Below are 24,804 nucleotides of genomic sequence, written 5' to 3' on the forward strand. Positions count from 1 at the left end.
GGGTAAGTTTTACAGTTGGGCTGTTTGCACCTCTCTCTAGACAGTGGTACAAAGGGAGCTGGGGTGTAGCTTGCATATCCTGATGAGCCATCTATGCTAGGAGGGAGGGGAAAAGTGGTCGCTCACACCTCAAAGAGCTGTGCCTGCCTTCACACAAAGCAGTCTCCAACCCCCGGTGTGTTTCTGGGGCCTGGCCTAGACAAGGCAGGATCTTGAAAACAACAGAGACTTCTCTTTGAAGTAGGCCTACTGAAAAGGCAGAAAGGGGTATAAGAAGAGTCTCAAAACCAATGAAAACTAGATTACTTCTGGAATCAAGAGGACCCTCTGCCAAGGAGAAGAGCTGAAGAGCTGAAGAGAAGTGCTGCCCCTGTCATTGTACTTTGCTGGGCTATCCTGCAGTTGCTGCTTCTCCCTGTGAAAGAGGACAAAGACTGGAGTTTGTTGTGCATTCCTGCTTTAGAAGAGTCTCCAGTTGTTGAAGTCTCAGGGCCATCAAAGACTTCCCCTGCCAGCACCTGGACTCTCTGCTGAGACTCCTGCCCTGCCAAGTGGTGCCCTATCCAGTTCCTGGGCCCTTGAAAGGTGAAGTTGGCAGACAAGGACTAAAAATCCACGCACGGACTGCCGTGCAGGGAAATTTTCGATGTACCGTCCGTGATGCGGCTGATCAACAATGCACTGCTGGCTTCACAGCTGAAATAAATGTTCCACCTGCATCACAGCTGGAAGATTGACGCAACGTGGCTGGAGAAACGATGCGCAACACCCCTTAACGGAGGCTGATAGCTACGCAAACCCCATGCAGCGCATTTTAGTGATACCGTGCGACTGGATTTTCAATGCTACATCACTGGGCATGGAAAATAAACACAAAGCCTGCCAGGACCAGAAGTACTCATCCGGGATCGATGCATCGCTCTCTTGCAGGAGGGAAGAAACAACGCAAGCCGACCCGACCGGAGGAGGAACGATGCAAGGTCTCACTTGCGAGTGAGAAATCGATGCATCGCTGACCTTTTTTGATGCACACTTTCCTGTGCCGCTTTATTTTGACGCTACCCTGGTACTTTTGTGAAATAACAGCATTCTCACTGTTTTCTAGGGATTAAGACTCTTATTCTTTGAAAATTCATAACTTGACTTGTGTATGTTGGATTTTTGTTGTTTTGGTCTTGTTTTGTTTAGATAAATGTTACCTATTTGTCTAAACCTCTGTTGGGTCATTTTGTAGTGTTTTCACTGAGTTACTGTGTGTGCTGGTACAAATACCTTACATTGCTTCTGAAGTTAAGCCTGCCTGCTCGTGCCAAGCTACCAAGGGGGTGAGCAGGGGTTAACTGAGGGTGATTCTCCTTTACCCTGACTAGAGTGAGGGTCCTTACTTTGACAGGTGGTAACCTGACTGCCAACCAAAGACCCCATTTCTAACACTCTCTGTTCTGGTCATAACATCCCTTGGTGGATCAAACACCCCTCAAGACTATTGTTACTCTACTGAGATCCTAGTAATAAATACACCCTACCACATACATGTTTACTACACATAAGCTGTTCATTTTACTCTAAATTAAATGTTTAAATTCATTGTGACAGGGAACTGCCTACCTCAATTGAATAGGCCAAAACCACAGTCCTCATAGCCATTGCATGGCCAAAATACTCATTTTATAATTAATATTCTGTTTAAAGTGTTGCAATCTTAAATAAAGCTACGTTTGTGCTACATTACATAATTAAAATAGAATAAATAAAAATCTTGTTTTCTGAATTTAACCCATAAAGCACTCTGGCAGCCCATTGGGTAAGCAGCACCTGTAGGAGTCTGGCCTGGTTTGTAGTGGGTACCTTGGGTACTTACACCTTACACCAGGTCCAGTTATCCCTTGTTAGTGAATGAAGAAGTGTTCTAGCAGCTTAGGCTGATAGAGGTAGCTAAAGCAGAGCAGCTTAGGCTGAACTAGGAGACATGCAAAGCTCATGCAATACCACTTACACTTACACAGTACTTATACACAAGTAAAGACAATTCTCAGTGTTACCAAAAATAATGGTCTTTATTTGGGTGACACAGTACCAAAATATCTAAGACTATACTCCTTCTGGATGTAAGTATTATACACAAGATATACACTAGACACCAAAACTAGACAAGTATATAGTCATAGAACAATGCAAACAGTAGGAAATACCATAGAATGCAATGGGAGAAAATAGGTCTGGGGCAACACAAATCATATACTAAAAAAGTGGAATATCAATCATGAATGGCCCCCTAGACAAGTGCAGTGTGTGCAGAATCGCTGGGAGAGTAAGAATACAGTAAAGGTAAATAAATTACCCCACCTCAGAGCCCAGAAAAGTAAAGTACTGTAAGTTTCCTTAGGACACACTACACCTCGTTTTGGGGATTTTGCAGCAGCCAACCAAATCTGCAAAGAACAACTGCTGGATTATTGGACCTGAAGACCTGCAAAGGAAGGGGACTAAGTCCAGAAGTTGAAAGTAGTTCCAGGAAGGACAGGAACCCCTGCCACTCCAGAAGAGGGTGCAAAAGAAGAGTCCCCGGTTAGTTGAAGACTGCAGAAATACACCCTAGGAAGATGCCAGCAGGTTCCTGAATGATGCAAAAGATGTCCCACGGCATGAAGATCATTGCAGATGAGATTGCGTGTTGGAAGGTGCCAGCAAGCCTTGGCTACGACAAAAGTGCATTTTTCGTCAAAATGGCACTGGATGGACCCAGGAGGGACCGGGAGGCCTCAACTCTGTGTGAGGAGGAAGGGGGGTACTCAGAACTCTAGAGAGCCCTCAAGATGCCAGTCAGCACCCCCAGAAGCTGCAGGATCCGGGTTCAAAGGAGGTGCAAAATCCAGTTGATGCACCACAACAAAAGAAGGTCCCACGCCACTGGAGAACAACTCAGCGAGTTGAGCGTCACATGGTGGAGTGCTGGGGCCTGGGCCAGGCTTTGCACAAAGGAATTTTGCAAAGAGTGCACAGAGGCCTCAGGAGGTGAAGAAGACACAGTACACAGGGGTACCGTCGTTCTTGGGGAAGACAAGTTCTTACCTCCTCCAAATTGCGTCAGCAGGACCTCAGGACAGTCTATGTCGATGATGTCCACACTCTGTGTCCTTAGAAGCATGCTCATCATTGTGAGAGGAGTTCCAGGGTGCTGGTCATCATCTTGGAAGGTGCCTTCTTGGAGCATGGGAGTGACTCAGTCACTCAACGGGAGATTTTTTCGGTTCTTCTGGTGCAGGGTGAAGACAGGGAGTCCCCAGAGCATGTACACTGTGGAAACTGAAGCAGTTGGTGACTTGGAGCTGAGGTTGTGAAGAAAAGCGTCTCTTGTAGACACTTTGTTGCAGTTACAGCGTTTCTTGGAGCAGGCTGCAGTTGATCCAAGGTCAGGAGAGTCTGAAGTTGTTGCAGAGGATTCCTGAAGGAAACTTGCAAGCAGAATCTGAAGAGAACCCACAGGAGAGATCCTAAATAGCCCTGAGAGGGGGATTGGCTACCTTATCAGGTATAGACCTATCAGGAGGGGTCTCTGACATCACCTGCTGGCACTGGCCACTCAGAGCCCCCACACCTTGCAAAGCAAGATGGCTGAAGTCTGGGACACACTGGAGGAGCTCTGGACACCACCACTGGGGTAGTGATGGACAGTGGAGTGGTCACTCCCTTTCCCTTGTCCAGTTCCCCGCCAGAGCAAGGGGGAAGGGATCCCTGAACCGGTGTAGACTGGTTTGTGCAAGGAGGGCACCATCTGTCCCCTTCAAAGCATTTCCAGAGGCTGGGGGAGGCTACCCCTCCCCAGCCTGTAACACCTATGTCCAAAGGGAGAGGGTGTAACATCCTGCTCTCAGAGGAAATGCTTTGTTCTGCCTTCCTGGGACTGGGCTGCCCAGACCCCAGGAGGGCAGAACCCTGTCTGTGAGGTGACAGCAGCTGTAGATGCAGTGCAAGCCTCAGAGAGCTGGTTTGGTAGTACTGGGGTCCACGGTGGAGCCGCCAGGATGTATAGAATTGGCTCTCCAATACCAGATTTGGAATGGGGGGACAATTCTATGATCTTAGACATGTTACATGGCCATATTCGGAGTTACCATTGTGAACCTACCTATAGCTATTGACCTATATGTAGTGCACGCGTGTAATGGTGTCCCCGCACTCACAAAGTCCAGGGAAATGGCCCTGAACTATGTGGGGGCACCTTTGCTAGTGCAAGGTTGCCCTCCCACTTAGTATCTTTGCACCTAACCTTCAGAAAGTGAAGGTTAGACATATAGGTCACTTATAAGTTGCTTAAGTGCAGTGAAAATGGCTGTGAAATAACGTGTGTGTTATTTCACGCAGGCTGCAATGGCAGGCCTGTGCAAGGGTTTGTCTGAGCTCCCTATGGGTGGCAAAAGAAATGCTGCAGCCCATATGGATCTCCTGGAACCCCAATGCCCTGGGTACCTAGGTACCATATACTAGGGATTTAAAAGGGGGGTCTAGTATGCCAATTGAAATTGGTAAATGAAGTCACTGGCCTACAGTGATCAATTTAAAAGCAGAGAGAGCATAAGCACTGAGGTTCTGGTTAGCAGAGCCTCAGTGACACAGTTAGACACTACACAGGCATACACATTAGGCCATAAATTATGAGCACTGGGGTCCTGACTGGCAGGATCCCAGTGAGACAGGCAAAACACACTGACAGATAAGTTTTTATCTATGAGCACTGGGGTTCTGGCTAGCAGGATCCCAGTGACACAGTAAAAACACACTGACACACACTCACAAACAGGCCAAAAGTGGGGGTAACCATGCTAGAAAGAGGCTACTTTCCTACAGCACTGTACTGAAAATAACATATGACAAAATGAAAAATAGTCTGCCATAATGTAGCAAAAATACATGTGTCAAAAAAAGATTAGCCAAACTGAATATGTGCAGAAAAGAAGTGCTGTTGAGTCTTGAAAGTTTGAAATAAAATTGAAAAAAGGCAATATTCCCACATGAAGGACAAGATGATTAAGAGATCATAGACAAGTTCAGAACATATATTAAGGTTATTAAACTACAATGTTGAAGTCCTCATTGTGGAAACATCTATCCATATAGTGCATGTATAATAGATTCTTACAAACCCTAATAAGCACTATTATTCATAGCAAAAAAGAGGAATATCTTGGAAATACTTTTCCAAGAGGTGAAGGGTGTATTAAAATTTGATTTCAAGTATCAGAGTGTGTGGATTAGGGGTAGGAGGTACACTGAAAATTCTGTGAAATTCTGCAGAGTTCTTTTGAAAGGGCGGAAATAGGCATGTCATGCCGCTCTTTCTGATTTTTAGTGCCAAGAGCTCATTCAGTGCTGAAAAATCGGTGTGAACAGCACCGGACGGTGCTGCTTCTCGTGTATATTTTGCTTTTCCTCAAGTAGATTTTCAATTTGAGTGGGAGCTCTCTGAAAGTAAACGGTCATGACTGTCCCCGTTGCAATAACCCTACCTGATGATATATTAGCAACCGAAAATCGCACTGGGGATGCCAAATCTTTCTCGCTATCACCAACTTATCACTGGCAAGCTGTGTGAAAGTAAAAACTCCGACACGTGCCTGTTGGCAGAATTTGGGTAAAATGTGGAGTGGCCAAAATTCTTCCAACTCTGCCAGCGGAGCAGAATTTATCATCGAACTCTAGTATGGATGCACGTTGTTCATGCACAAATACCTCAAAGTTTCTATACTTGAACACTATAGCAGGTACTGGAAGCATTATCTTTTCATGAAGTCTCAGGGTACACCTGGAATTTGTGAGAAGGAACCCCTAATCCTAATCATCAAACCATATATAGACCCAAAGCATCTTAACTGAGTAGCGATTCACAATTTTTTATGACGAAAATGGTAATTTGGGCAAACAAATGCCTCACTGAGTGGATATAAGTACATTTTAAACAAAAGAATCCATTAGTTAGACCTGATTCTATCACAAAGCTAATTAATTTATGCCTCAAGTTCTGAGAAAATTACATTTGCTGTCAACAAGTTAGGAATCTTCTTTTGGCAAGTCTTTTAAAAAAGGAAGGTATGGTGGATGTTGTGCAGGGCCATGACAAGGCTTTATATAATTTTCCTCAATTGGATATGTGCATATAATATCTTCTGTACATCTAACAAAAGAAACTCTTTGCTATGGATCTGTGACCCTTTACTCAATGCTTCCAGAAAATAAACAAGGACAGCTTTAGCACTACCTTTTTTTAACTTGGAGATGCTAGGGATGCCATTAGCATTTAATGTCCCTTGTGATGTTCAGTAACGACATGAACATCATAGTGATGAGTAGAAAGTTACATAAGGTAGCTATTAGCCTAACTGTACAGAACGACACCCTGGGTCTATCTGTGCCTTGCCTACCTGTCACCCATTGGAATGGATGGTATATACAGATACTCAATGCCAGAGTCTCTCTAGATGGGGGAATGCAACAAAATAGTTATGATTAAGTAGTAGACTTTCTCCAATCTCCATCTGATGCATTGGATAAATCGTACACCTCACCCACAGTTTCTACAGAATATTCCTGGACATGGGAAGTGTTAGAAATGGGGTCTTTGGTTGACAGTCAGGTTACCCCCTGTTCAAGCAAGGATCCTCACTCTAGTCAGGGTAAAAGAGAATCACCCTCAGCTAACCTCTGCTTACCCCCTTGGTAGCTTGGCAGAGCAGTAGGCTTAACTTGAGAGTGCTAGGTGTAAAGTATTTGTACCAACACACACAGTAACTTAATGTAAACACTACAAAATTACAACACAGGTTTAGAAAAATTACATACACATTTTGTAAAGGAGCTCTTGCACTTCAGCACTGGTTAGCAGTGGTAAAGTGCCCAGAGTAACAAAAACAGTAAAATCAGAGTCCAGCAAAAATCAACAACCTGGGGAACAGAGGCAAACAGTTATGAAAGACCACGCCAAGTATGAAAAGTCCAATAGGAAGACTCAATATGACGAAGAATTTCACTGCAGGAAAAAAAATCCTGTATTTTGCTGGAAGAAGAGGAAGCACAAAGTGACTCAAGAACTCCTGAATCCTGCTGGCATGCAGAAACTGGAACTGTTCTCCAAAAGTCAGGTGGTTGAGCTCCTATTTACCTACTTCAGGGACACAAAACACAGGACTCCTGATTCAAAGAAGACCCTGTGGACTAAAGTAAAGTAAATCCTTCAGAACCCCTGCCTGAAGAGGGACCTGGCACCAGAAGACTTAACTGATGTAGTTTGGGCTGCAGGACTAAACTGAAGAAGGATTCCCAGAAATTAGAGACTAAGGGTCTGATTTAGAAGTCGGCCAAAGGAATACTCCATCACAAACATGACAGATAGTCCATCAAACGTATTATGATCACAATGGGATAGAATGAGACCATAACACGGCGGACAGGATATCCCCGTTGACTTCTAAATCAGGCCCTAAGTATGAAGGCTAAATCTTTGACTAGGACAACTGCTTGATATCTCTGACCTTCGTTACATTGTTATTGTCCTGAAATTGCACCTAGGTCACCACACACTGATCCACACTGCTTGATTATTTCTAAGTGCTTTTTGTCTTGAAATTTTTTAAAATATCTCCAGCTCTTTTCAACCTATTTGATTATCTTGGTGTTGTTTTACTCATAATGTTCACTCTATGTTTAAGTTGATTTGGGAATTTTACTGTGTTGTGTTCTTAACTTTAAAGTTCCCTGCTTCTTGCACCATAGCTGTCAGAGGCTGAGCAGAGATCCTCTTGGAACTGTGATTTGATCTAACCACAGTGGTTGTTGAGCTGTTTAGTGCCCCATCCAAACTAATAGCACCTTTTCTGACAATAGGCCAAAAAAACACACCTTCCAGTCATTCAATGGAGCTTAGATATTGACTGTGATAGCACAAATTCTATTATTCTGTAAATAATATAGAAACACATTTTGATACATAACTTGAAAAGGTTTAACTTTAGTATACTTTTAATTATGTCTTGAGCAAATTACATGTGTCTCTGTAAATATGTCCCCAATAATTCAACAGAATAATAATGATAACATATCTCATAAAAGCCTCACTCGCGGAAAACAAAAGGACAATATAATGTAGTCAAAACAAAACTGACAAAGGTATACTTATTTTTTGCCTTGTTATGTCATTTCAAATAAAGTAGTACTAAGTTAAAATAACCATAGTAGCCCAGATCCGGGTAACTGCTAAAGGGCGTGACTCAAAAGAAGTTTAAACATTTGAGATTACTATCGAAATTCAGAATGGAGAGATATAATATGTTGACATACCCATAGTTCGGCGGAAGACATCCAAAGCGAGCCTTTTATTGTACACCGACATGTATTTAGTGGGTGGGAACGTTGCACTTGAAGTTATTCATTTATGTTTTTCAGTTTCTTCTAAAGTGAGCAGCATGCCAAATGCTTCCTTTGATGACATCCCTAGAAAATGCATTGAAAATCCTATTTTAATGTTTAAATGTGGTAAAACAGATCTGGTAACATACATTGTAGAATACGATAGATCTTGAAAAAGCTAGATGGAATGATTATTGATAGTGTGACTGCACAAGCCATCTTTGTAGCTTGAATATAGTACACGTGGTTTCAAACCAGTAACTTCTATGCATGATGCCGGGAACGACTCGGAAGTCACCCTATGTAATTTCCCAATAAGCAAAACCTACGAAACACTGAGCTGCTACGGACAGTGAATGTAATGCTCCACCAATAGCCATTACGAAAATCATCAAAATTCATTATGGTCTGCCTCATTCCTGAGAACTAAACCTTCTACTAAGGTGAAGCTTAATACATTATTTCGTCATTCAAATCTCCCGTGAACCCGTCAATAAATCTTCAATCTTCAGGCATGACAATCAATTTGAATAACTAAAAATCCAGTTTCCTATTTAAATAACATCTTTCATTTTGTCAGAACTAAACCACTGACGTGTACAAAAACACAAAAATCTAACATTTCAGTCATTTAGCTTTAGGTTTTTAGCCGAAAATCCCAGAGAGCAGCTGTCAAGATCACACTGCACCAGTCATAATATCTAAACAGCAACTTTAAAACAAAACAATAGCTGTCATTTATGCGACATACATTAACTGCGGGGTTTACTCTGTTCACGCTAGACACCAGGCAGCGAAATAATACACTACTGTGATCAGCACACAGGGTGCAACAGTTCTGTGTATTATTACTAACATCAAACCATACATAATTCCATCATTTTATTCACAGAACTAATTAAAACATAGCAGTTTATTTGAAATATTATTTGAAATACATCTTCAGTGATATTTTGTAAATATCATCTACACTGCAAATGTACTTAATCTTTAAATATGTACATATATCTCAATGTGGCACTGCCAGCCTACCTCCAATAAAACACTTTAGTACTGCTGGAGTGAACATGATACTTGATTGCTGGTAAAAGTCATAACAAAGGTGTTTTTGGATTATTTTGGGCACGACCCACCCAACAGCCTTCTACTGTAGTGAGAAGCAAAGAGGGAGTGGAGAAATGCCATATGTATGTGTGTGTTTGTGTGTGTGTGTATACGCAGTTGTGTGTGTGAGCGTATATATATATATTTATATATATATATATAGCCTGCCAACTGAAGGTATCACACCAAATTATTGTTGTTAGAAGTGGGGTATCTGGTTGGCAGTCAGTTTGCACTCTGTCCAAGCAGGGACCCTTGCTCTAGTCAGGGTAAGGGACATACACATCTCAGATAACCCCTGTTCACACCCTTGGTAGTTTTGCACCAGCAGTCAGGCTTATCTCAGAGGCAACAGGTAAAGTATTTCTACAATCACACACAATAACACAGTGAAAACACCATGAAAATACAGCATACACAAGCACACAAGCTCCAAATTATGAGCATGGCAGCTCGGCCACAGTCGGACAGCCATTTTAAATGAAAAAGAGTCTTAATCATTAGAATTCAATGGATGCATTGTTTTTACACACAGTATCTTGTATGCATCAAAAATAAAGCTGCACCGGTGAGCGTGCCTCGGAAAAGTAAGCAATGCATTGATTCCTGACTCGCAAGTGTCCTGACTCGGTCGGGTAGGCGATGCACGTTTTTTCTCTCCCACAGAAGAGCAATGCGTCGATTTCTGGACAAGCAACATCGGGTCTGTGCAGGTTCACTGTGGTTTTGATGCCCAGTGATGCTGCGTGAGAAATCCTGATGCACAATGGTGAAGAACCACGCTGCATGGGTGATGCCTCGATTTCGTCAGCTGCAAGCAGGTGTTGCATTGATTATCCAGCCACGATGTAGGTGGCGCGTCGATTTTTCAGCAGCGATGCAGGTGCTGCGTCCATTTTCCTCCTGCTCGGCTCCAGTGCATCGATTTAAGCTTTTCAAAAGCCCAAGATCTAGATAGAGCACCACTTGGCAGGGAAGAAGTCTGAGCAGGAGAGTCCAGGAACTGGCAGAGGAAGCCTTTGATGGCCCTGAGACTTCAAAACAGGGGGCAAGCACAGTTCAAGCCCTTGGAGACAATACACATGCAGGAAAACAGAGCAAAGACCAGTCTTTGTCCTCTCTAAGATAGAAGCAGCAACTGTAAGCCAACGCAGCAAAGCACACTCATAGGCAAAGGGGCAGTACTTCGCCTTGTGCTCTTCAGCTCTTCTCATTGGCAGAGGTTCATCTTGATCCAGAAGTAATCTAAAAGCCTGGGGGTTTGGATCCACTACTTACACCTCTTTCTGAAAGTCTCTGTTGTTCACAAGATCCTTCCTTGCCCAGGCCTGGCCCCAGACATACACCGGGGGTTGGAGACTGCATTGTGTGAGGACAGGCACATCCCTTTCAGAAGTAAGTGTCAGCTCCTCCCTCCCCCCTCGAGCCCAGGGGCATCAGGATATGCAGGAGACTCCAAAGCTCCCTTTATGTTACTGTCTAGATGGACTTCACAAACAGCCCAACTGTCAGTCTGACCCAGACGTGGATTCCACAAGCAGGCAGAGGAACAGAATGGTTAGGCAAGAAAATGCCCACTTTCTAAAAGTGACATTTTCAAACTGACAATCTAAAAACCAACATTACAAAAGATGTATTTTTATATTGTGAGTGCAGAGACCTCAAACTCTCCATCTAGTCCCAATGGAAAAACTGTATTTAAGAGATATTTAAAGGCAGTCCACATGTCAACCTCGGGGAGAGATAGGCCTTTCAATAGTGAAAAATGAATTTGACAGTATTTCTCTGTCAGGGCAGGTAAAACACATCAGTGCATGTCCTACATTTAACATGTACTGCACGCTGCCCATGGCGGTACCTAGGGCCTACCTTTTGGATGACATATATGAAAAAAAAGTGAAGATTAGCACCTGGGTACACTTGTCAGGTTGAATTAGCAGTTTAAAGCTGCACACAGAGATACTGCAGTGGCAGGTATGAGCCATTTTTACAGGACTACTCATGAGGGTAGCACAATCACTAGTAGCTTTTGATTTAGAGGCCTTGGGCACATCTAGTGCACTCTACTAGGGAATTACTAGTAAATATAATATGCCAATCACGGACAAGCTGATTAGAGTTACAATTTACACAGAAAACACTTGCACTTTAGCACTGGTCAGCAGTGGTAAAGTGCCCAGAGTACAGAAACCAGCAAAAACGAAGTTCAGCACCCAGTCAAAAACACAGTAAGCAGAGGCAAAAAGACAGGGCAAACCACACCAAGGATACAAGGTCTAACAATAATCTTGTAACCAGAGTTCCTCAGTGGACAGAATACAATAGCCACTTAGCCGTTAGGTTTCTTCTATTGAAGATTTTAGTCATCAGGCACAGTATCATCAAAGACATATGCTGTACAAATTCTATTCTCATGGAAAATAATTGAAGCCGAATATAATCTATGGCTTACATTTCTGCATTTTTGCATGACAACTATGGTCAGGTATGTCGTTCTCTTCCTTTCTTTTCTCATGTTGTCACCTTATTAACTAAGCTTTTCATGTCTGGGTATTACTGGAATTGTATACAGGTAAAGCGTGGTGTAAGAAAGCAGATTTTTATTTGGGAGTGGGTGGTTGTCCACTCCAAGAAATGATGACACAAACCTGTCAGGGTGAACCCCACAGTAGGTGAACCTGAACTCAACCCCCTTGTAGCACTGACAAAAAAATAAAGATTTCAAACCAAATTAGAAATGTAGTGTAAAATTCAATAAACAAAATGGCATGAAGAAGAGAAACATGTAATTCTCTTTTTACTGTGTTAAGTAAAAATAGTACCAAAAAGCACTAAGGTCAATGATAATTTATTAAAGAAGAAGAAAGGGATGTATTTGTGATTTCAGACTGACTGCAATGGAGTGTGGGGTTGGATACACCTAGCAGTTTTGTCCCTTTCAAAGATTTTACCTTCTAATGTCATCAAAATCGTCCAGGGGGGCAAGCTGGAAGCTATAATATAAGAAGGTGGATTGATATTGGACATCCTTGATATGAGGTCCCTTGACAGCTTGGAGGGCCAGAAGGTTTTGAAATCCCAACTTTTGAGTGTTTCTAGAGCAGTTCTTTTGGGCACTTCTAAGAGTCCCAGGACCTCAGGGACAGCACTTCCAGGACTTCAGGGACAGGGTCAGAGGTCACCAGCAGAATCTATTCCAGGTTCAATTGAAACTGGTCAACTTGTCATTTCAGCCTTTTGTGTCCTTGTAGCCACACTGGAGGCTGTTGTGTCTCTGTAGACACATTGGAGGTCAGCACATTTACCCTTGAAGTCCACTTCTTTGTGTTGTGTACAGGAGGGAGTGGATCCAGTCCGTTTCAGCTCCTCTCAGGTCACACACAGAAGGTCCAGTTCTTTATTGATCTTCCACTGGTCCAGACAATAGATTGAGGATGGTGATTTAGGGTGCTACATTTATGGATGGGTCTAGCATGTGGGTAGGGATGACTACTGGACACTCTCTAACCAACAGGGAAAACATTACCAGTGGCAACCTTACCTCCTTCTTTCTGCAGTTTCATTTTGATCCACAGTGCCGCTCAATCCAAGATGAAGAAACCTTTCTCCCTTGTGCAGAGCCTGTTTCCACAGTTCCTGTTCATTCCACAGTGCCCCTCAATCCAAGATGAAGAAACCCTTTTTCCTTGTGCAGAGCTTGTGGTCATTCAGAGGATTAGCCAAGGAAATGAGCAAGCCTTCCTTTCTACAGGTCTTTCCTTACGCTAAACTATAAATGTGCAGGTCTCACCCTTGATCCATTCAAGCTAATGAAGTTCCTGGGTCCACCTGAACTGTTCTTCCTGGAGAGATCAAATGCCCCACATCCACCACATCTTTCCATCAAGCCGCTGTTCTAGGAGTAGGTTTCACAACTCAAGCCCTTGCTAGGTAGCAGCTGGCAGGCTAATGCAAATTAGCTTAGAGGAATGGCAGGCAGAGAAAAATAAACTTTCAAAGAGTTACTTTTCCCAAACCTTTATCAAAAATCTAACTTCACAAATGAATCAGAATTTTTTATAAATGTGAAAATTAGTCTTCAAGTGACTATTTTGTTGTCAAAGGTTATAGATTAAACTTTATAATCTGTACTTAGACATTTTCTGGAGCCTCTGCAGTGAAAATAGCTTTTGGAGTTCATTCACTAGAGGAACATGGCAACTTTGATTTTATGCATGTTCCACTGTTGAATTTGAGGCATCCCCCATTGTGGGTGACAAGGTGTATTTATGGGTGACAATATTTAAAAGAAGTGTTTCCTGCCTGTCAAAAAGTGTTATTTTGGCAGATCTGACAGCAGGTATTTAGGCTGATGCAATCAGGCTATATATGGTATGCCTGAAGTCATGTTTTACAGCTCGCCCTTTGGATGACACCATAGGTGCAGCAGTTCACAGGTGGTATTTAACTTTCAGGCTCTGGGTGTATTTCCTACATCATACACAAGGGGAGCACAGGCACTGTTTACAAGGTGTAAAGTACACATAGTGAAATGTGCGGGGCCTTAAATGGTTCTCACTTTTAACTTTCTGCTGGGGGCCTGAACCATCCTCCTTGTGCTCACTCCCAGTACCTTCTTTGACACTCTGGTGCTGAGGGAGAAGCAATACTCATTCCCAAGCTCCCTGGGGATATTAAGAATGTACTATATTAAGTCTAGATGTGCTCCTGCGTAAAATAAATTATACAACCCATCTTAATCCTTTATGTTTCTGCAATTTCCCTCAACCATATTTTTCCTTACTGGACAAGTCCTCTAAATCCTCTCATGACTGCCTTGACCTTTCTCGGCTTTCCTGAACCTTATGTGATACTGTTCTAGGGATCGACAAAATGTGTGTGTTTGAGCCTCTTCTACTGTGTTATATCTAAACTGGACATCTGCAACTAGGGCCAATAATGTACCTCTCACAATAATGGGCATGTGGTTACAAAAGCTAATCCCCTATTCCACCCATTGGGATTCAATGCTTTTACAAGACATTCTCATAAGCTGCAGACCATTAATTCAATGTCATTCCCCACCACAGAACTAGGCATCATGGCCGTCATTACGACCCTGGCAGTCTACAGACCGCTAGGTCTGCAATGGCAGTCTGACCACTGCTAAAGTGGTGGTCCGACCACTTTGACGACAGTCAGGCCTCCACAATATGAGTGTGGTGGTTCGGCCACAGTCGGACTGCCATAACCGCCAAATTCCCTCCACAGGAGGGACTGGGGGTGCTGGCGGTCCTAATCCACCAGAGCAGTGCTGCATGCAGCGCAATGTAAAAGCTGGTGGAGATGGGGTGCATTTGGCATGGACAGCCCTGTTGTAGACAGTGAAAAGCAAGAAGGATGCTGTTGCACCCTACGCACCACAACCGCTAGTTGCATTATGAGCCAGTGTCAATGTTGTGGGCTGTTCTCCACTGGGCCAGCGGGTAGAAACACCATTTCTGCCCGCTGACCCAGTGGGGAACTTGGAATTGGGCCAGCGGGAAGGCAGCCGCACTGGCAGCAACTTGATGCAGCAGTTTGGCAGGCGTGCTTTTCCCCCCGCCAAACTCAAAATTACCCCACAAGGGTAAGATCCAGAGACTTTTCCGAGCACCTCCTTCACCCCACCTATTTATGTAATCTTCCTCAGGCAGCTACTGGACCCCTACTTTTTTTACTATTGTTCCTTTTATTGTGTACTGGTTTATGGTTTTTATCTTTCTGTACGTATGTATATATTTTTTAACCTTTTAAATGGCCCAAATTTGGACCGAATAAACTATTGATTGATTGACCCCACAAGTCTTTTGGTATGTGGATACTATTTTGACCTTTCCCACGCACTTTTGAATCACTGCCACCATCAGCACTGGACTCAAATGCCCTTTGAGACCTCAGGTCTATCACGCACTGGCTCCTCTCGAGGGCCAGAAGGGCTTTCTAATCTTCTAAGACCAAGGTCAACTTTATCTCCTCAGTAGTCAAAGGAAACCTTTTCTCCTCAATGACAAGGGTAACCAGCTTAAATTGCAAGGCACTGTCAACATTCTGGTCCTCCAGCTCCTAAAAGAACAAACTGAAAGAGGACCCACTACTCCCAGCCTTGGAGAATGCAGTTTATGTGTCTCCTGGGGAGACCCTTATTTGGTACTAGGGCCTCATCAACTTCCTTCTCATTCTCTATTTGTGTATACTGTATCTGACAGACCTCTTCCTAGATTCTGATGGCAATGCGGTAATCCTACCTATTGGACACCCAGCTCAGTCTCAGCCCTAACTATTCGCTCATGCTCCTCAGCTCTGCCATGCTAAGGATCTTTATGTTAGCCAGATCCACTGCTTTGTTCCCCAGGGACCAAAGGTGAAACATCTAGTACATGAATTAATTTAAGAGAAATCAAAAATGTCCCAAAATGCAAATAAAATCCCAAAACTAAGTGTGTGCTTTCAATTCACACAGGGATTTTAATTTCAACTTAAATCATTGTGCAGTGCTGCAAAACACATGCCCTGGATTCCACCACTGAACACCAATGTGAGAATGTGTATTATTATTTGGAGTGGGCAGCCACCGACCTCAAGGAATAATAACAATAGCTTGTGAATGTAAACCCTAATATCACTAAATTAACCTGAGCTGAAGCCTCTGATAGCTATGGCACAGAGCATACAGATTTAATTTAGGGCAATATGTAAAGCATGTATGCAGTAAACAATAATAAAGACAAAACAACAAATAAACAGCAAAGCAAGCTCGATTAATTGATCAAAATGTAATAAATAAATTGATACCAAAGCAACAAAAATACAACCATTGGAACCAGAGAAATTATTTTTTAAAGTTTTATGCAAAAATAGTGTGAATAAGTACAGAGCAACAGTTTCATTCTAAAGATGCTGTATATCTAAATCTAGTGTGATTTCATGCTGATCAGGATAGACTGTGGGTCAAATACCCAAGTGTTTTCATCCTTGTGAACCATTTTACCTTCTAAATTAGGGCCTGATTTAGAGTTTGATGGAGGGGTTACTCCATCACAAATGTGACGGATATCCCATCCGCCGTATTCCAATTTCCTCAGGCTATAATGGAATCGTAATATGGCGGACAGGATATCCGTCAGGTTTATGATGGAATAACCCCCTCTGCCAAACTCTAATTCAGTCCCTTACTTTTTTTTATAGAACTCTTAAACTTCCAGAAGAGCAAGTGTGAAGTTGGATCTGAAGAATGTGCATTGAAAGCGGACAGCTTTAATGTGAGGTTCCCCTGACAAATCTGGATGTCTTAGAAATCTAAAAATGTTCCAAGTCCCACATTTTCAGGGCTGCTTAGAACAGATCCTCTGGTGCCCAAAGCATTTCACTTCTTTTTTGTTCTGGACAGAAGAAAGACAGACCAAGTAAAATATTTGGGAGTCTAAGGGCTGCTAGAAAAACCCTTGAGATGGCATTGGCATGTTACTAAGTTTAGCAACGGGAGAGCAAGTATTCCGATGGTGACATCGCAAATATCTCCTTTTATGAGTCATATTTAATGTGATGAAAACAGTGATGTCATAAAGCTTTTTGCTACAAATATCAACCTTGAAGTAATCAGTAATTTTTATAAATAATTTAATTTGTCGGTTTTTGGGTGATGTTATATAACATAATTCAAGTAGTGCATACCTCCCTTATCTACAAAGTACATGCTGCTCTGGAGAGAAGAGGCCAGAAGTGCTTGTGGGTCATTACACCTTCTCAGTGGGGCATTATAAAGAGACAGCTTATAATATCTCCTGTAGGTACAAGTGTATATATGTATGTATGTATCTGATACTATTATAGAGCATACCTAGTCAAAAGGAACTGGAGCACTGTGCAGTGTCGAAGATGAGCATAAAGTCAGCGAGTGATAGAAGAGGTAGCTGGTTTGTGGATATTGGAAATTAGGTCTTTGGTTGGCCGTCAGGTTACCCCATGTCCAAGCAGGAACCCTCACTCTAGTCAGGGCAAAGGAGAAACACACCTGGTTAACCCCACTCACCCCCTTGGTAGCTTGGCACAAGCAGGCAGGCTTAACTCAGAAGCAATGTGCAAAGCATTTGTACCAATACACACAGTAATACAGTGAAAACACTCCAAAATGGACACCACACCAGTTTAGACAATAGGCAATATGTATCTAAATCAAACAAGACCAAAACAACAAAAATCCAAGATACACAAGTCAAGATATTAATTTTCAAAAGAATAAGGGGGTTATTACAACTTTGGAGGAGGTGTTAATCTGTCCTAAAAGTGACGGATATACCACCTGCCGTATTACAAGTTCCATGGGATATAATGGACTCGTAATACGGCTGGTGGTATATCCATCACTTTACCGTCACTTTTGGGACGGATTAACACCTCCTCCAAAGTTGTAATAACCCCCTAAGAGTCCTACTCCATAGAAAACAATAGAAATGTTGATTTTGCACAAAGTACCTGGTTAGCATAAAAAATAAAGCCAGATGGGTAAGGGTATTATGGGAAAGGCAGCAATGCGTCGATTCCTTCCTCGCAAATGGAGGCCGTGCATCGTTTCTTCTCCTGTAGGGTCAGCGATGCATCGTTTTTCTCCCTCGCAAGAGAGCAATGCATTGATTTCCAGACAGGGCACTTCGAATCCGTGCAGAGTCGGATTGACTTTGACATCCAGGGACGATGCATGGAACATCCAGTACCACAGTGTCAGAAACTGCACTGTGTGGCGTTTGCGTCATTATCAGCAGCCGCAAGCAGGTGTTGCTCCACGTTTCTCCAGCTGCGATGTATCGATCTCCCAGCCGCGATGCAGGTGGAGTGTCGATTTTAGCTGCAAAACTGGCTAAAGCGCCTCTTTTATCAGCCTCTTTGTACATGGTATGTTATAAATTTTCCCCTACGGCTCTCTGTACGTGGATTTCAGCTCTGCCAACTTCACCTTTCAAGGGCCCAGGGACTGGATAGGGCACCACTTGGCAGGGCAGGAGTTTGAGCAGAGAGTCCAGATGTGCTAACTTTGTCAAGAGGGACTACATATCCCAAACTGCTTTGTGGCCCCAGGAGACAGCCATTTCCTGCAACACCTGTTCCCACTTGCCAAACCAACAAGTGCTATAAAGCACGAGGTTGCACACTGCAGCGCGGGAAGCGCTAACTTTTTCGAGGGGGACTACATATCCCAGACTGCTTTGTGGCCCCAGGAGGCAGCCATTTTCTGCAACACCTCCTCCCACTTGCCAAACCAACAAGTGCTATAAAGCACGAGGGGGCACACTGCAGCGCTGGAAGTGCTAACTTTGTCAGGAGGGACTAGATATCCCACACTGCTTTGTGGCCCCACGAGGCAGCCATTTTCTGCAACACCTGCTCCCTCTTGCCAAACCAACAAGCTCTATAAAGCGTGAGGGGGCACACCACAGCGTGGGAAGTGCTAACTTTGTCAAGAGGGACTACATATCCCAGACTGCTTTGTGGCTCCAGGAGGTGGCCATTTTCTGCAACGCCTGCTCCCACTTGCCAAACCAACGAGCGTTATAAAGCTCGAGGGGGCACACCGCAGCCTGTTGGAGTCCGAAGGAGGCTGGGCCACCCCCCTAACATCTATTATCAAGTAGTCTTTGGTGGTGCATCTGTATTGTAACAGCCTCTGTGGGCGACTCCATTAATCTATCTCGCCTTTAAGGGCCCATCTTTTGGTTAAATCATTTGTGATGGGTTAAAGGAAAGCAACCGAGGGTGGGGTGGGGTGGCCACAGGAAAAAACACAAAAGGCAGAAGCATGTAGCAAGCAACTGTGTAATGGATAGGATTGACAATCTCTTGGTTTATTGTGAGGACATTTTAACTTCTTCCCCGGATAGATCCTCTGAAGGTATCCGGAGCAAGCGTTCCCCAGTTAGGTCAAGGGAGGGCCATAAGAAAATAACAGACATGTTAAAAAAATGCAGGACACAGGTTCTAGTTCCTACAGGGCAGGGAGAAGTGAGGAATGTTATTATCCACATTCCTTTGGCATCAATGAATGAGCTACTACCTGCTGATGGTGATGCTCTTCAATGCACCAATCGCTTCAGCCATCTAAATGATATATCAGACTTACATGATGATCCTGACCTCAGTGCCCTGATGGGTTGAATAGTAGACACAGTAGACACAAACATAAATCCAGACCTACCTCATGCTCAGTACATCTCATGTATACAATATCTAAAGAATGAGGTGTCTGAGCTTAATTCCATGGTTAATTCTTTAATTGCTATAGTCAAACAGTTAATATCTGTAGATGCGATGTCCATTATAGACCGCAACTGTAGTTCCATGCTTACTCCCTCAGGTCCCCCAACACTGCTGCCCAAATCAGCCTAGAACACCTATAATAAGAACTGTAACTGCGCCCCTCACCCTGTTGCTGCCAGTCTGGTGCCCCGTGCTGGCTACCTTGCAGTAGGTGGTAGGACTGAGAACTCTTATCAGACTCTTACACATAATAGTCTAACCTGGGCGAGAAACCAAGACTTCATCGCCAACTTTCTAGAGCAACAAAAGATAATGGCCCAAATCGTGCTGGTCAGTCTGTTGCCAAGCCATCCAATTCTAACAACACTGTCTTAATGGTTAATGTCCCTAAATTACATCTATTGTCCCAAAGGGAAGGCGGAGAATCTGTTAGAAACAAGGCGATCCATTGAATCCGCCATGTGAGGGGCAGTTATTCCATAATGCATGAGGACATAATCATTGCAGTTAGAAGGCCAGATCCGCACACATCCTATGATACGATCGAGCTGATACTCAGGGACAGAAACTTGGTTGATAATCTGGTGGCCCTAGATGTAAGAACAAGCACCCCAGGGTACTCCTGTATTCAGTTTAAGTATCCCAGGCTTCCCCTGTGTCATGGGGCCAGGTTTACCAACTATTCACTACGGAGGACTTCTGTCTTAAATGAGAACGACTGACTCAGAGTACCATCTGAAACCCCTGTTGATCTACCAATCCACCCAAATGACATAACTATCCCTGGCATGGTTGTTTTTTCTACTGCTGACTCTAAAAATACCCTCTCCCCCTTTTGGACAGACTCCACCAACCCACTCAGGACCAATTGGCCAAGCGTGAAAATATTGTTCCCTAGGGGAAGATAAGGATAGCATTCTGGAACGTGGCAAAAGCTCTACTGTAGTCTGTGTTCAAGAAACATGGGCTGCAAACCCAATTCACTTAAATGATTCTAGAACCTATCATACTTCTGCAGTACCATCTAACTCAGGAAGAGCAAAGGGGGGAATCTGCACCTACGTATCAAACACCCTTAGGGCATCTAGTATAACTATGATGGCACTGCAACCCAACCATCAGGCTTCGTTGTTGAAATCTCAGCTACATGCATGCTGGCATTAATCAACTTTTATAATAACATCCCGAAAGCTGAGACAAAAACAGCCTTGACTTTATTAAAAAGGGATGTTGTAGCTCTCAGGAACAGGAAATACCAGGATCTGGTATTCCTATTTGGGGGGGTGGGGGGGATTCAATACTGAAATATGTACCAGGGCCTCAGAGAAGATTTATGTCTAAGTGAAAAGGGGAATGCTGGGCACTCACACTTTACACACTCCTTCCTTGGGGAGCTATTGAATGAGTTCATATTCAGTACTGACCTTGCTTTCTACAATGAGATTTGCTGCCTACCAACCCCATTTGCAAGCACATTTAATGGTCAAGGAAAAAAACTCCATGATGGACTATATATTGGTCACAAATAGACCCATATAATTGCATGCAGTGATCACTACCCACTGAGTATAGATTTGGACTTGGCGTCAAGGGACTTTTTATCCCAAACCCCACCTCCCTACTATTATACAGTGGGTGATATGGACATTAATAGGCTTAACGGGTATACCTTGGATTGGTCAAAAATTGATCATCAAAAGTTCCTAAAAAAGTTGATTTGTGGATGTACACAGGCTTTTGAAAATTGTTTAGACTTGGGTACTAATCCCGAGAATATTATTGAGAGTTTTCAGAAGATTGCTGGGGATATTAAGGAGGGACTGGTGACTACAAGTAGGGGCAGTAGCAATAATAGGATGGTTGGATGGTTTAATTAATCTTGTACTAAGGCCCATAGCATGTTGAAACTAGCCCTACACAAACGTCCACGCTGTGTAAATTAAGTCAGGGCTGCTAGGAAAAACTGTAAGTATGTTTTAATGCAGAGGAAAGCTGTATTGAAAAAGGAATTGTGGGTCAAACTGCAAGAAGCCAGTAATAATAAGGATTCTGCAGCTTTCTGATGGGTAATTAATTTGCCCTATTTCCAGTCGGACACCGGACCACGCCGGAAATGGCCATTAGCGAGGGAGACTGGATCTCTCACTTCTCAACCATTTATTCTAATCCAGCTGATAGGTTAAGCCTGACAGAAGACGATGTGACTGACAATGACTTTTTTACCCCCGTTAACTTCCCAATCAAGCTTGCATTTACCCTGGATAAGGTTGTTACTGCCCTAAATGCTAGTAAAGCCGGCAGGGTGCTGGGCCCAGATTTTATCCCTGTAGATCTGTTTAAAGCCAACATGTCCCTTTGGGGGCCATTGCTTACTCGATTCCTAAATGCATGTTGTCAAGTTGGCCTAATGAGGTCTTGTAGGGAATCAATTATTGTGCCAATTTTAAAAAAGGGAGACAGATACAGCCCTAACTTTTATCCTCCTATCTCTCTCCTAGATTTGATGCTGAAAATGGCAGGACGTGTTGTCTTGAACAGATTGCAAGAATGGGCCCAGGAGAAGAACGTTTTATCAGACTTATAGTATGGGTTCTGGGAGGGGGTAGGGACCATGGAGCAGGGTCTGACCTTAAGCATGCTGATTGAGAAGTATGCCAACGTCAAACAACAGAGATTGCACTTGGCCTTTGTTGTCATAACTGCTGCATTTGATTGCATAATCCATAGCAAATTGTGGGCTATTATGGGGAACATTGGGGTGGACCCATTTATTGTACAATTTTTCAGGCAAACATATCATGAGTGCAGGGCCAGAGTACAACATGGTTTAATGGGCTAAGGTACCCAGCCATTCAGCATAGAGAGGGGAGTAAGGCAGGGTTGTGTTCTGTCACCCTTCCTTTTCTCCTTATACATTGATAGTTTAGGTAATGTACTATCTGCTGACTGTAACAACCTGCCCGAGATAGGGTCCCGGCCCATTCCCGCCCTCCTGTATGCTGATGATGCTGTTCTGATGGTGGGAACCCCCCTTGCACTGCAACAGTTACTGACGCACTTTGTGTCATCTATGGAGGAAATGGGGCTATTAGTTAATGTTAGAAATGGGGTCTTTGGTTGACAGTCAGGTTACCCCCTGTTCAAGCAAGGACCCTCACTCTAGTTAGGATAAAAGAGAATCACCCTCAGCTAACCCCTGCTTACCCCCTTGGTAGCTTGGCAGAGCAGTAGGCTTAACCTCAGAGTGCTGGGCGTAAAGTATTTGTACCAACACACACAGTAACTTAATGAAAACACTACAAAATGACACAACACCAGTTTAGAAAAATAGGAAATATTTATCTAGACAAAACAAGACCAAAACGACAAAAATCCAACATACACAAGTCAAGTTATGATTTTTAAAAGGTTTAAAATAAAAAGAGTCTTTAGGTAGTTGTAACAACACACTAGCGCTGCTAGCGTGAAAATGTACCTGGTTTGCGGCAAAAATAACCCCGCACGGGAGGTGTGCGTCGAAAATAACCCTGCACGGGTATATGCGTTGAAAACAGCTCGGCACGGCGAGGCGCGTCGAAAAAGCCAGCCACGCGACGGTCCGAAAGTCCCGCGGCGCTGGTTGCGATCTCTCAGCCTTCGTCAGCGATGCTGCGCGTCGTTTCTCCTGCTCCGGGCGTCGATTCTTCGGTCGCGTTTCCTGCGGCGTCGTTTCTCAGCTGCGGAGCCGGCGTCGCGTCGTTTTCTCAGCCGCGATCGGATTCGCGTCGATCTTTTCTCCGCACGGTGCTCGGTGCGTGTATTTTTGTCCTTAGGCTGCCAGCCTCTCCTTTCAGGGTCCCAGGAACTGGAAGGGCACCACAGAGCAGAGTAGGGGTCTCTCCAGAGACTCCAGGTGCTGGCAGGAAGAAGTCTTTGCTATCCCTGAGACTTCAATAACAGGAGGCAAGCTCTACATCAAGCCCTTGGAGATTTCTTCTTCAAGATGGAAGGCACACAAAGTCCAGTCTTTGCCCTCTTACTCTGGCAGAAGCAGCACTGCAGGAAAGCTCCACAAAGCACAGTCACAGGCAGGGCAGCACTTGTTCCTCAGCGATCAGCTCTTCTCCAGGCAGAGGTTCCCCTTGATTCCAGAAGTGTTTCTAAAGTTTGTAAGTTTGGGTGCCCTTCTTATACCCATTTTAGTCTTTGAAGTCACCTTCCTTCAAAGGGGACTCACACCTTCTTGTGAAATCCTGCCTTGCCCAGGCAAGGCCTCAGACACACACCAGGGGGCTGGAGACAGCATTGTCAGAGGCAGGCACAGTCCTTTCAGATGAGAGTGACCACTCCACCCCTCCCTCCTAGCAGAGATGGCTAATCAGGAAATGCAGATCACACCCCAGCTCCCTTTGTGTCACTGTCTGGTGTGAGGTGAAAAACAACCCAACTATCAAACTGACCCAGACAGGGAATCCACAAACAAGGCAGAGTCACAGAATGGTTTAAGCAAGAAAATGCTCACTTTCTAAAAGTGGCATTTCCAAACTCACAATCTTAAAATCAACTTTACTAAAAGATGTATTTTTAAATTGTGAGTTCAGGGATCCCAAACTCCACATGTCCATCTACTCTCTAGGGGAATCTACACTTTAATCATATTTAAAGGTAGCCCCCATATTATCCTATGAGAGAGAGACAGACCTTGCAACAGTGAAAACGAAATTGGCAGTATTTCACTGTCAGGACATATAAACCACATTACTATATGTCCTACCTTATCCATACACTGCACCCTGCCCTTGGGGCTACCTAGGGCCTACCTTAGGGGTGCCTTACATGTAAGAAAAGGGAAGGTTTAGGCCTGGCAAGTGGGTACACTTGCCAAGTCGAATTTACAGTGTAAGAATACACATACAGACACTGCAGTGGCAGGTCTGAGACATGATTACAGAGCTACTTATGTGGGTGGCACAACCAGTGCTGCAGGCCCACTAGTAGCATTTGATTTACAGGCCCTGGCACCTCTAGTGCACCTTACTAGGGACTTACTAG

At 43.8% G+C, this 24,804-nt stretch overlaps 1 protein-coding gene across 3 annotated transcripts in view; it reads right to left on the minus strand.

Moving 5' to 3' along the window:
• The window catches only part of LRFN5 (leucine rich repeat and fibronectin type III domain containing 5), a 1,034,736-nt gene that overhangs the window by 714,161 nt on the left and 295,771 nt on the right, over positions 1 to 24,804 (minus strand). For all 3 annotated transcript variants that reach the window (XM_069208631.1, XM_069208630.1, XM_069208629.1), the window contains exon 3: positions 8,332 to 8,484. The gene's annotated coding sequence lies outside the window, so the exon portion shown is untranslated. The remainder of the gene's footprint in view (positions 1 to 8,331; positions 8,485 to 24,804) is intronic.

The sequence above is a fragment of the Pleurodeles waltl genome, chromosome 9 (genome assembly GCF_031143425.1).
Source record: "Pleurodeles waltl isolate 20211129_DDA chromosome 9, aPleWal1.hap1.20221129, whole genome shotgun sequence".
Classification (NCBI taxonomy): domain Eukaryota; kingdom Metazoa; phylum Chordata; class Amphibia; order Caudata; family Salamandridae; genus Pleurodeles; species Pleurodeles waltl.